Here is a 12706-nt window from a genome sequence, read left to right as displayed (position 1 = left end):
AAATTTAATAGAATAATTTTTTAACACAAATACACAAAGTTTCTATGATCCTAAAGTTAGCAGACAATTAACAATTTTAAGATTTTTTTTTTTAACAGTTTGAATTAAAAAACAAAAATAAAAAATATACACATGTAGGAATTTCAAAAAATTATAGGTGTAATTTTTTTAAATACTTTTTTTTTTTATAAATGATCGTCATTAAAAATCCAAAAATTATTAAACGTCGGCTAACTTTAGAATCATAAAATTCTTAACTGTGTATATTTTCAAATAATTTTCTATTAATATTGAGGGTTAGTTTTAGAAACCTGGTTTATTTTTATCTGGATTTAAAATATTATTGCTAGTTTACCTATACATTAATAACATATAGAGATATACCAGCAATAATAATTAAAACCTGGATTAAAATAAACCCCGTTTAAAAAACTAACCCTAAAAATCTTGACACAAAAATTTTCTAGTATCATCTCAGAAGTTTCTTTATGCTTGACTAAACTCTACCATTTTGTTTAAATTCAAAAACTTTATTAGTTAAAAAATTTACACTTGAAAAACTCCACCTCAAATATGTTAAATTTCTATTATTGTATATTTTTAAATTGTCACATTCTATAATCCATGATGTGAAAAATGTGATAAATTATTAAAAAAGTAAATTTTATAAAAATCCCAGTGAATTTAATTACATTATTTATTTTTAAAAGTTTTATATTTTCACAGCGGAAAGTAAAAAAATAAATAAATGAAATAAAGTTAAATAACATTAGTGAATGATCGACCTGGAATCAGAGGTCCATGAGAACGGGTGCGCCGACCAGCAGTTAAACTACCTCGGGATTTTCTGTGTACAGTGGGGACTTTAGTGGCTCAGTCGCTTCGCGCGCCTCTCGATGGAAGGTAGTCTCAGACTCTCTCCATCTATTCAATTCAAAGTTTTATCGTGTGTGCTCACATTTTTAAAAACTCTTACAAACAAATAAAATTTACTTGTTGTTTTTATCATCACTAAAAATTAATCATTTAAAAATTTAAATAATAATAATTTTTTTGTTTGCATAAAAAAGTGATTGACATCTGAAAAATAATACAGTGGTGAGTTTTTAAAAATAAATATGATACATAAGTAGTTATTATTAAAAGTTGTGTTGTATGTGTGACAGTTGAAGTTCATTCAAATTTTTTTTTGTATTTAAAAGTTTGAATTATTTTTTATTCTCACTTTTGTTTAAAAAAAAAAATTTACCCTGTGAATTTAGTGACAGAAATAATGGTTTTGTCGAAAACGATCGAAATTACCACAGCTGCAATTTCACCCGGGAAATAATTGTATGCGGTTGTAGTCGAGAGTTATGATTATTTAAAAACTTTTGAACAAGTACTTGGCTGAATCGTTTGACCACAGTTGCCTCTGCAACATCTTTTTCTACCAATCAAACTTTTATCTCTCTTAACATTTGTTTTAAATTTATTGAAAAAAAAATCATCGTTTTTTATTTAAATTTAAATTCTCGTTTTACTTTCTAATGAGTAACTGAAAAATTAAATATAATTTATTTACTTAGAGTTAATGCATAAACGAACTTATTCAATTATTTATAACATAAATAAGATATAAATGTATATCAAAAGAGTTTGTGGTAATTGGCTGGTAGTATTTGAGTTAAAAAACTAGAGAGTGAAAAAAAAATTTGAATTTACTGAAAAAAATGTTTGATCTGTCAGCAAAGTTAAAGTTGTTTTGATCGAAATTTTATCTGACTCGAGTGCATCTCATTAAATTTCATACCGAGACATATGATCTTTTCATATATACCAGTATAATATATACATATATATTTTGAAATAAAATATTAAATCTGTGATGAATAAATTTTTAAAAATCATCTGTGCTAAATATAAATATTTCTTTTAATGCGAGATTAAATCTTATCATTTATCTAATTGGAAATAAAATATATGACTCATTATTTTATCCAATTTGTCTCATATTTAGTGTTTATGATAAAAAACAATTACATTGAGTAGAAAGACAATCAAAAATTTTGATCTCTTGATTTAATATTTTTTTAATCAATTGAATTTAAAAAAAAAAAATTCATATTTTGTGGGAACAAAATTTTGGGATGGAATGTTTTTTTACAATTGATATAGTTATCAATTCAGTAAATTTGTTTATCAAGAATATTTCTTTACTTAAAATTATTTTTACGGACAATAGGATGTAGGATCGAAAAAACAAAATTGATTTTATTAAAAAAAAAAAATACTTGAAGGTCATGAAAAAAGTAATTTCAAATCGTGAATAAACTTGGAGTTTATGTTTACATCAATCAGTTTAACGATTAGATACAGCGGTTATTATATATATGTATAAATATATAGGGGATAGGGAACAACACATTCCAAAATCACTTTCGTAAATATAATAGAGCATTTTTTTGAATTTTTTTTCACCGTTTTCGAAAAATTTTGTTTTTGTAAAAAAATAGTATGAAATCAATTTAATTTTTTTTTCTTATTGATTTACAATAAAAAAACTGTGTCAAATTACTTCAGATGTATTTCAATAATTGAAAATAACTTGAAAATATTTACAACTTTTTAAATTTTTAAATTTAACTAACTTTGAATAATTTTTTAATCTACTACTTTAAGCAATATATAATTGCGTTTTTAAAAATATCTTCTTTGGAATTAAAAAAAACTTAAATCTTTTACTTTGAAGTTGATAATCAATAAAAAATTAACAATTTAGAGCAGAAAGTTAAGCGTTTTCAAAAATCGGAAGTGTCAGTTGAAAAATGTTACTGACTTTCGTTTTATGATAAAAACTATTAAAACTTTTTCTATATATAAATTACTCACAAAATTTAACTTAATCAAATTTATTTGTTATCCAGAAATTTTCTTTTCATCTTTTTTGGGGCTACCCCATTTCACCCGCAAAAAATGAAAATTTTTTTTATTTACTTTGAACATCATTAAAAAAAAACGAAAATTTTACGTATTTGAATCCTCGAATACTTATCCCTCTTAAGAATAAAAAATAAAAAATAAAGGGTTAGTACACATATAAAAATGCAATAGTCTGGCTTGTGGCTGTGTGAACCACTCGTCGCTTCTGAAATCAAAACGAACGTGATAAACGGACACGCCGGAAGGGATACTGTAATTTCATTTCTCTAACCCGATCTTCATGTTCTTTATCATCTTCTCTTTCTGTAGCAGTGTGATCTCGGTTTAATTTCTGTTTATTTTATATTGTTATAGCTTTAGTCAATTATTTATTGCTAAATAGACTTTGAACTTGCTCGGGCAAATCGACTATGTGCATTCATCTGATAGAACTGCATTTATATTTTTGATTCTATTAACTTTTTTTTTGTACTCTGAAATTTTCTATTTTCCTCGTTTTTTACCTTGTGATTCATCAAAGAAATTTTTTAACCCGAGTGAAAAACGAGAATTCTGTGTGCAATGGTAAATTTATATAATACTATTTTCAATCAAAATACCAACAGTTCAATGATTGAAGTTGTGTCTGATTGTGAAGTTCCGTTTTCACTTGTGACTGACGGAACGTTAATGTATTCTGAAATTTTATTTATTTATTTTTTTTTCAAAGAAATTACTTTTTTTTTTATATTTATTTACATTTGAAATAAATAAGAGGTCTGGGGCGCGATAGATTACCCCTAAGGTAGAACGCCTAATAAATTTGTTTGAAACAATAATGCTTTCATATCATTTGCATCGAAACTGCGAGTTTTAATGCCTGTTTTACCAGTCGACATAAGCCAATTTCAGACCAATGATTTAACGGGTGGAAACTGATCAGGTTCTTCCCTAGGGAAGAAACTCATTAGTTTCTACCCGCTAAATTAGTTTCTGACTTCATTTCATCTCTCTCAGAATTGCATCTATTTATTGTAAATCTCTCAATATTTATGTTATTCTAATAACCAACCAAACTGACAGTTGTACCTGGAAAATTTTTAAAATAATATCAATTTCAAATAAACAAACTATTAAATTAATAAAAAGTCATTGTTTTTCTTGTGAAATTACTTATATTTGCATATTTAATAGTATATTACACAACTATACAGAGAAGAAAGTAGGACGGTCCTAAACCGAGTGTATAACTGTCTACTTAAGCCGAAGGCAAGGGTGCTAACACTTGGATTGGGATTTTTTACTTGCCTCCGGGGTGTGTATACGATTTTTTACCCGATCTGTACCTGAAAGTTTAAATTTTTGCTTCTGTTTGTGGGAAGAATGGCGCATGCGCTAATTTTTATCATTTGATTTCTCATTAAAGAAGAAAACGGCTTTCTTCCCTCTAAACTGGACAGGAATTTAAACTTTTGGTGCAGTATGGTGAAAAATACAGGATTATTTCTTTGCCGTGTTATTGATCAGAAATTATTCTAATTCTACTGACTCCAGACATTAAAACTCTCAATATCAATGCAGGTAATATGAAAAATATAGTGCATGGCATGGGATCAAACACAATTCACGACTTCGGGCGATAATATCAGTCCTTGCCTTTAACGGACAATCAACTTCACCTTTGACTGAAATTGTCTTGTTTCATCCTTTATCACGCAATAAACTATTTTTAACAAAAATCATTCAACTATTGCTACACAGAAAAAAAAGTTCTTGAGTCAAGAAAATATTTTTTAAGACAAATGTTTTCGGGAACAAATTAAAAATTTTCGTCTTGGTCAAAAGAGATTTATACTTTATCCGTGAAAATTGAGGTTTTTACAAAAATTTTCTTGAATTTGAATATATATTTATTTTCAGTCAAAAATTTTATTTTGTATACTTTATTGTAGATATTAAAATACTTGGGGTAAAATAGGTCAATTAAAAAATCCAAGAAGAAAAAAATTTCTTCATCTTGCATCAAAAAAAGAATTCTTTTTTTAAAACTTTTTTTATAAATAATTATATATAATCTATAGATTTGTTTTAGGGGTTATACGCAGTTGTGAGGCTCAAAAGAGACGTCTTTTTATGAATTTTTTATAGAAAGTTTTTATTTATCAATTACAAATGATGGTAGTTTAAATAGAGTCTACTTTTAAGAATATAATAGCGCGTTGATCATGTGAAAATATTGATTTGCACCGCTTCTGTAGATGATGTCCCGAACGACCTCCAAAAAAAGGCGCTTGGCGGTGATCTCCATTTCGGCGGTTTGGATTATCTGAAATAAAAAAAAAATATAGTGAATTCTTTTAAAGCACAGATTAATGCAGGCATTGAATGAAGGAATAATAAAAATTTTGATTTTTGACAAACTGGCGTCTATTTGAAAAAATTTTTTCTTTTTTTACTTAAATTTTCGCTCCAAATTGTTAAAAAAATATATGTATATTCCAAAAATGCAAAAAAAAAAATCGATTTTTTGAAAATTCTAACTGCGTATAATTTCTTAGTGATAAAATGATAATAAAATGAACGTATTCAGAGAAATTAAAATTAGAAAAAAAAATTTCAATAATTTTTTCGAGAAATTCCATTGCATCTCAGAAAAAAATGTTTTTTATTATAATTTGTTTAAAATAATGACAATTACATTTGACATAAAACAGATTGCATTCAACACAAAGCCACAGGAATTAATTACATACTGAGGCGTTCCGTTGTGCCCCGCTCTTTTCTTTATTTTTCTTTTATTTATTATTGAAATATATCATTCATTATTAGTGAAGAAATTTTACAATATAATAATAATAAATGTAATAGATTAAAATTATAAATAATCAGTATCGTATGAATTATCGTGATTGATCGGGGCAATAAACTTGTGAATAAAAATTTATGATTGGATAATTTCAATGTAAATAAAAAAAAGCTCAAGTTATGGTGTAAAAAAAATATGAACGAGATGAATAAGGAGAGTTTATCTTTATGCGATATGAGATGAGATAAGAATAGAAGTGAAGGTTAAAGTGGTTAAAAAGGAGATAGAAAAGCATCTTCCGACAGGTGGGATTTCGTAAATGTCGAGTTATGTCTTTGTAAGATAGCGCGCTAAGAATATTTCGTTCACAGAGAAGGACGATTGAGTCCGTTTGTCCTAATCGACTACTAGTTTTTTTTTATCTTCCATGAAATTCTAAATAAGACAAATAGAGATAGAGAACTATACAAATTAAATTACTCTTAATTTATATTTATTTTGTATAAAATAATTTTATTTATCACATTTATTTTATTTATTATTTTGTTTATCAGTTCCTTTAATTTGCACACAGAAAAGACGGATTTCTTTGCGAGAGAAAATATTTGCATTATGAAGTGAAAACAAAAATTTTCTTAAGACTAGAAAAAATTTCTTGGCTTAAAAAATTTTTTTTGCCCGAAGATAATTTTCGTTTTTGACATAACGCAAAAAATTTTTTGGGGCAAGTGAAAATTTTTTTGGGGCGAATAAAAATTTATTGCGCCAAGAAATCCTTTTTTTGTGCACATATTTTTAAATTTTCTATGCTGATTATATTAAAAAAAATTAAATTATTTAAAGCTCTTTGAATTTATTTAATATTTTATTTAAATTATTTATTAAACATAATTGTTTTTATTTAATCTACAAGTGCTTACATATCGATTGGACTATACAGTAATTAAATTTTTATTAATTTAATTTTATTGATGTCAATTAATTAAATCACTTTCAATTATTTGGTGTGCTTTTGATGTACATTTTCTCGTGAATAAATATTTATGTTATTTCTTAATAAATTTAAATTAAATACAAGTATGTAATACAGCGGGTACATGTCAACTACTATCAGTCATTACAGTGTTTGAAAATTTTCTTAAAATTTAATTCTAATTACATGAAAGTTAGTCATAAATTCAAATCATAGAAAATTATGAAATATAAATATGATTATACTTTAACTTATTTATATATTTAATTCTTACACAGAAAAAAAATTATTGACTAAAGGTAAATATTCTCGATTCAAGAAAATTTTTTTGGAAACTTAAATTTTCTCAGATAAAGTAGAAATCTCCTCCGACCAAGACGAATTTTTTTTAACCAAAACAAATTCTCTAGGCTCAAGAAACTCTTGACTTGGTTCCTAAAATCGTTTGTCTTCCAAAATGTTTTCTTGACTCAAGATAACTTTTTTTTCTGTGTACATTGTTTTTAATTTTCGTCATTGATTTTAGTTATTTTTTGTACTTTAAAGATAATTTTTTTCATAGTCCATAAATTAATTAATTAATTAGCTCATAGAGCTCGAAAACGTTATTATTGGTGAATTTTTGAGCTCTTCGAGATCAAAAAACGGCTGGACCAGAAAAATTTACATTTCGCTGAAAAAAAGTAATTTTTGTCCGACGATATCTTTAAAAAAATTCGACTAATTTGCACATCTTCTGGTGAGACTTAGAAACAAATTAGCCGAGCGACTTACGAATTATGCAACAAAAACGTGGAAATTTTTTTTTTTTTATTTTCATTTTTTGTAAAAGTTGTAAACTACTCGACCGATCGACTCCAAAATCTGATCAGTTCTAAGTCTTAGTGAATCCTTCCGATTGTCACCAAAAGCATTTAAATCGGTTGATTCGTTTCAAAGATATCGTCAAACACACACACACACACACACACACACACACACACACACACACACACACACACACGCGGAAAAGCGCGCGCGGCCGGATGTCTATCTGAAAATGGTTATAATAGCTTCCTAGCATCTCAAAACGTCAAGATCTGATGAAAACTCGATTTTTGAAAATCGGACCGGAGCCAATAACTTCCCGGATTTTTGAAAATGTTCGATTTTCATAGCGGGAAGTTAAAAGTTAGAACTGTATTTTTTTTTTTTAATTTTTTCAATTGAAATTTAATTAAATATCTTGATCGATTACATGAAACATATATTATCAATTTAATTACACCTTGTTTACATTGAAGGTTATAATTGAACTTTTTTAATTATGAGAGAAATTTCTGATTATAAAATTTACGAACTAGATTAAATTTAAATGACAAATATCCTCGAAAATAAAAAATTTTTTTTACGATTATTCGTATATTTACTAGCGGTAAATTTAAAAATTACTTTGCGTCAGAAATATGTTCGTATTATTTACGAATACTTATATATACAAAAATAAAATTTCATTAAACAATTTACGGTTAAATAATTTTTTAATGACACATCATTGCTCAATCATGTTTCAGCGTGTTCAAGTTTTGAGAATAAACAATTTCTCTCTTTTTTTTTTCGAATTTAATAGAGTTTCATAGGTATCCGTATCATTTTCGTAGGATAGCAACCATATTATTATAATAATTTCTTCAATACTTAATACTTTGAAATTTAGTTTAACTCACCGTTTTTTTAGGTCAATACTTAACTAAATTGCGCAATTAAAAATTTTTAAATTGTGTGAAATGAAATTTAGAGCTTAAGAAATGTTACAATTTCTCTACTTCTTCAACTAATCATCCCATTATTTTTTTTTTATTTTCTCAAACTCTGAAAGTTTCAGTTTACTGATCAATCCTCAAATATTTGATCAATTCACTAATGACTTATTTTCGTTACATAAATATCAAAATTATAAAATAAACTAAAACGTTATTTGTTCAAATTTATCATATTTTTTTTTTTTTAATTTAATTTCGACTGAAATACGAAATTAATTTTTTTATTTCCGAAGATTATTGAAAATATTTTATTTATCGCAATTATAAATTAATTTTTTTCCGTAATTCGTTATATTTTATTTGATATTATTAAAACGGTATTTAAAAATTTTAATTCCTTTGTTATAACAAGTGTATGCAGTACACGACTCAAGGGGTCATATATAACAAAAACACGTGTGTACAATGGATTATATATTTAAAATGTATGAATAAATTTTATTAAGAAATAATTTAATGATATTTGCAATGAGATAAATTTCTTAAATTATATATTAATCATAATGTTGTATGAATTATTACACGCTACTTGGATAATAATATCTCGTTATACAGTATAGTGTACAGGTGTAATACACATGGGTCAGTTGTATATATTATATATAGTTTGCCTGTAGGATATCATCAGGAAATTCAACTCGGTACCGTTATAACAGAGCGCACGAGGTGGCAGGACAGCATTCCGAAGCATCAGGAGCTTCGATTTGAATATGTATCGAACTTAATCGAGTGTATACTATAGGCCATTACCCGACCGTTTAATCAATTTAATAATAATAATAATAATAGTAATTATTATTATAATTATAATCTATATTGTTAAGAGAATAAGGAAAATTTTGTTCCAGCCATATCTATATGATAGAATTAGTTAATGTTAATAAATTTGATATCGTTCAAAACATCTTGACTTGAATTGGTGCCTTTTCATGGTTTAAACTCATTTTTATAGCCAAGTATCGAGATAAATAAATTTATCTATATCATTCGAATTACATTCAAATTACGCGGGAAAAAAGACGACCGTATTTATTTTCTTTAAACAAATTAATATTTTAATTATTTTGTCACTTAATTTGACTGAATATATATAACTATTTTTAGGTGATCCAAAAAATAACAAATTGTTTTTTCCTTCTCGGAAACAGGTTCAAAAGTTTCATTTAGATATAAAAAGACGTCTGTTAAAATTAGAGCTCTTAATATTATCATTAAGAAATTCCGCATTGCACTTTTCTATTTTCCATAAGAATAACATGGAAAAATTTTTTTTTTGCGTCTTTTGATTTCTATAACTAGCTAACGATGCATCTTAGCAAAAATCAGCAGGCATATTTTTCTAGGGAATTAAATGTTCGACAAAAAAAGTCTCTTATCATTTTTTGATAAATCTATTTGTTCAAAAGTTATTTGAGGTTGAAGTTGAATTTATATTAAATTTTTAGATCTTTTTACTTTTCCGGCGAAATTATCAGACTTATCACAAAATATTTCAAGACTTTTTTTGTAGACATTTTTATTTTCTACAAATTATTATCTACCAAGTTTTTTCGAATTCCGCATTGTTTTCTAATTATTTTCATTTTAATATCAAGTTCATAAAAAAAATAATCTTCTGATCGATTTTAAGAGCTTTTGAACTTGTTTCCGAGAAAAAAAAAACAATTTTTTATTTTTAGGGTCACCCTAATATATATATATATATAATTAAGGCGTATAAAAAAAATTTAGTCTATGCTATGTTTTCTTTGATAATAAAAATAAACAAAAGATTCTAAGGTAAATTTTAGAGTAGAGATTTTAATAAACAGTTAAATTCAAATCATATTCAATAAATTTGGCAGTAATAATCGGGCAGTTATGTAGTGATTGTAGGTCGTTCGTAATAATAATAATAATAACACCAGTACCTTTAAATAATATTTACAAAAATGATAAAATTAAATATTTAAAATTCTTAAAGTAAAACAACAGATAATTATATTTCGGACATTTAAAAACAAAAGCATTCGAATTTTAAAACCTGAAGGCAAAAAAAAATATCGACATGAAGAATGCAACGGGAGTTTTCATCGCTTCAGCCAGTAAATTTGTTCCACATTCCTTCGAAGCACCTTTCTCACACCAACAGAATCTACGCGAGTTTTATCAGGCTTCACGTGAAAGTTAATTGCTGCTTTATTATTTTTCTCTTTTACTCTTTATATTAATTTTATTTTTTACTATTTTTCACTTTTTTCATTTTTAGTACCTCATAAATTTATTTTTTTATTTACATTTCTTATATTACTATTGAAAACTTATATAACAGTACTTTTTTTTTATACATACATTTGTTTATAACTATTGATATATTTTATATGACCCTAATGACTTTAACACGTCAGAATGAATTATTATCATTCTAATAGCATTTTTTATTATCATAACTACTAGTAATATCAATGAAACCGGTTAACTGTTTTTTTAAAATCGTTATAAAAAAAATTTGTATATTTTTATTACAATATATAAATTATTAATAATAATAGATAGCAAGTGAACTTTAAATGAGAATTGGAAAAAAATGATTCGGTTGAATAACTTCGTTACGGTTGATTTCAAATCTACTTGATATTTTTTTTGTCATAAATAAATATAGTTTGCGTGATATATATTCACTTTATGTAATTAAGCATACGGAAATGTGCTCAATAGATAAAATATACATAATGTTTAAATTACATGAGTGAAAGAAGAAAAAACTACATCGCTATTAGTTATGCATAAAATTAATTATTTAAATATGTAATAGTTACAATCAATCTGAGTGATTTTTATTTGGCTTTTCAGGTAATATTTAAAAAAAAAAATGTTTTGACATGATTTAAAAACATTATTTTGTCAACAGACATTTAAAATCATTATAGCAAAATTTATTTGCTTTTTTTCAAAAATATTTTATTTTATCGTAAGAAAACTTTTCTCAAATAATTGCTAAAAAAAAAAAATTGTCATTTTTTCAGTTACAACTTCAGGGAAAATTTTCGATAAATTTTGCGGGGCAAAAACAAAATTTAATTTAGGCTCGTTTCACCTTATTGTCTTTTGAAGTTATCGATTTGCCGACGATTTTTCAATAAAATCGTGAAAAGATTTTTTTCGACTTGAATTAAATTTTTGTCAACTTTTAGAACTCTTTTCATCTTAGTTTGAACTTATTTGTCTTAAATCGTGAGTTCTTAAGCCAGTTAAGTCTCAACCAAGGTGAAAACTCAATGTATTTCATATCTTCATAAAAATAGATCGAGTTTGTCTTCACACAGACAATTTTTGAGTAAAAATTACCCATAAAGTTTGGTACTGTAAGATGTACCTGAAGATCGGAACGTTTCTCGCGCAACGAAAATAAAAATTCGACAGTAGCAAATCTACAGGATGAATAGATTTCCAAAATATTTCGAATACAGTTGCTGGTATGTCAGCCGAAGATCTTAGGCCACCCCCACCTTTGGAAAATTCCCTATAAGCCACACGGAAAAAATAAATTTTTTAAATTTGTGTTTGAAATTATAACCCGGAGCCCAGATGTCAATATGGGGAATTTTAATATTCCAAATAATAAATTTTATAATACGTGCCGTAAATTTTCTAAGTATCAGTTACGATTTTCAAAGTTCAAATAGTAATTTTTCTAGCATAGACAATAAATTTTCACACTTATCCTGTAATTATTAGTAACTAAATTTTTACAACATTGTTAGTAGAAATTGCATTTAATTTACATGGTATGGAGTAGTATATTTTACAATGTGTATCGTAAAAATTTACATATTTACCACATGTCCTCACAGTATCAAACTTTTCGGGCAATTTTTACGAAAAATTTCGCTGCGTGTTGTAAAAAATGGCTCTAAATTGCAACTGGGTAAATCAAATCTAAATCAAGTCTTATTTTTGACCCGAATTATTTCTTAGATCAAGATTGAATATTTTTTTATAAAAGTTATTTTTCCTCACAGTGCACTCTGATTAGTAATTTCAAAGTTACTCGGGTTGATTGTAACGTTAAGTATTTATTTATTTTAATTATTCACTTGCATTATTTGGCTTTCGTGGTTGTTGACTTTTCCCTTGGAGATCTTTTCATTTATATATAGATATATTTATATATATATTTACTGTACTCAGTAGTACTGTTAGAGAGTTAGAGAGTAATGTATAGTAAAGATTCAGCACGTGCTC

General features: G+C 26.1%; 1 protein-coding gene across 3 annotated transcripts in view; it reads left to right on the top strand.

Annotated features, from left to right (window-relative positions):
• The first annotated feature begins 891 nt into the window (after nt 1–891).
• The window catches only part of LOC103569403 (myb-like protein I), a 153722-nt gene continuing 141907 nt past the window's right edge, over nt 892–12706 (top strand). For all 3 annotated transcript variants that reach the window (XM_053740525.1, XM_014439947.2, XM_014439946.2), the window contains exon 1: nt 892–1098. The gene's annotated coding sequence lies outside the window, so the exon portion shown is untranslated. The remainder of the gene's footprint in view (nt 1099–12706) is intronic.

The sequence above is a fragment of the Microplitis demolitor genome, chromosome 7 (assembly GCF_026212275.2).
Source record: "Microplitis demolitor isolate Queensland-Clemson2020A chromosome 7, iyMicDemo2.1a, whole genome shotgun sequence".
Taxonomy (NCBI): domain Eukaryota; kingdom Metazoa; phylum Arthropoda; class Insecta; order Hymenoptera; family Braconidae; genus Microplitis; species Microplitis demolitor.
This window is presented reverse-complemented; position numbering and strand designations above follow the sequence as displayed.